Genomic DNA, 1,708 nt, shown 5'->3' with positions numbered 1-1,708 from the left:
TTTGTAGTGAGGAGGCAACTACTTAATGTTTTTGGAGTACTTCTCTTGTAACTCTCCCTATGTAAGCTGTCAGGAATCTAGTGTGATTTAATTGGTTTATTTGCATTCTGTTTTCTGTATTTAGGGCCTGATCCAATGGTCATTAAAATGAATATGAGTCTGCTTGGATTTCACTGTAGGACATGTTGTTTTAAAAGTTCATGCCTGGCCAGAACAGGCTACCTTAGCTGGAGTTAGACTTTGTTCTTACACATCTTAATACTGTGTGGACATTGTGGATTATGCTTAATTTTTCTAATCTATTTTTTGTGGCTTTATGACACTATTTTCTTAGTTACGGTCAAAATATTTCAATAACGGTGCTTCCGTGATAATGTTCTTTGGTTCTCAAAAGCGTGTATCTTCCTATTCATGCCAGTGTCATTTTCTGCATGGTCCTTAAGCAACATTATTTTTTACAAATTGGAATAGATTCATTTTCTGGGGTCTCTCTGTTGGCAAAAAAAGTCTCCATTAGCATTGGGTAACATTGAACTTTTTTTTGTTGACGAGTTTTACATAACTAATCTCATTCAGTCTGGTGTAGCATTTTTTCTTGCTCATATTAGTTTGGGGTTTTTTTGGCACATTGCAGAGTACCTTACAGGCTGTCATTGTGTTGTTTTGTTCTGAACCAGCAAGTCATAGATGGTTAATTTTATCTAATCCAGATCTTTACAGATTTGAAACCATGTGGGCCTGATGTGAAGACAAACTAGAAGAACATCTGCCTAACTAAAAAGCTGAAGATACAAAGTTTTACCCTTTCTGTATTGCATTGGACAAAACCATTGGCTCACATCCAAATTAAAATAATTTTGCATTTTGCATGCCAGACATGCCCTATTTACAGCATTGATAAGTGATTGTATTAACATGTGATGACCTCATTAAAAACTACTAGATCTACCTAGCATCTGGTCAGATGCAATTTATTTTACTATTCTTATTCTTTAGCTCTAATTGAACTTTATGTGGTACTGGTACATTTAGCAGCACTCTGGGATCCATTTCAAGTTGTATGGTATATCCTTAATATAACCCATTCGAAACAGATCTAACTGAATGTTTTAGGAATTTCTTCTGCATCTCAGGTCTTATAAATTGAATATCCAGTTCATCATTTGTATTTGCAGTAGGGCTGTCAATTAATCATCATTAGCATGCACAATTAATGCATTAATTGGTTCTTGCATTAATTTTTTCATGTGTCAATCATGTACGTGGTTTTGGAGCCTGTGCCTGGGCTCTGCTCCACCACCTTCACTGCCACCTCCAGCTGCCCTGTGGGGCAGTGCAGAGGACCATAGGGCAGCCCAGGCATGGGCTTTGGACTGCTGTAGCAGGGACCGAGGGAGGGTGGGGGGTGTGCACAGGCAAAGGCACACACACAGACACACACGATCAGCCACAGCATGCGCGTTGTCAGGAATGCAACTTGGCAGGGGCAGGGGTGAATGGGGCCCCAGGGCCGAGGCAGGTCATGAGACTGAGCCACAGGAGGCTTGTCCAGAGGTGTGGAGGGGGGGAGTAATATGATTGTGGGGGGGGACAGTGGTGTGCCTGTGTCCTCCCCCTGCCCCTGCCAAGCCCCCCCAGCCCTGCTGCTGCCGCTCACTCCTGACCCACAGTACCATGCATCCTGCCAGGGCATATAGGGACCCCCACT

Source organism: Gavialis gangeticus, unplaced genomic scaffold (assembly GCF_001723915.1).
Source record: "Gavialis gangeticus isolate Ggan-Ray unplaced genomic scaffold, GavGan_comp1, whole genome shotgun sequence".
Lineage (NCBI taxonomy): Eukaryota > Metazoa > Chordata > Crocodylia > Gavialidae > Gavialis > Gavialis gangeticus.
Note: the sequence above shows the minus strand (reverse complement) of the source record.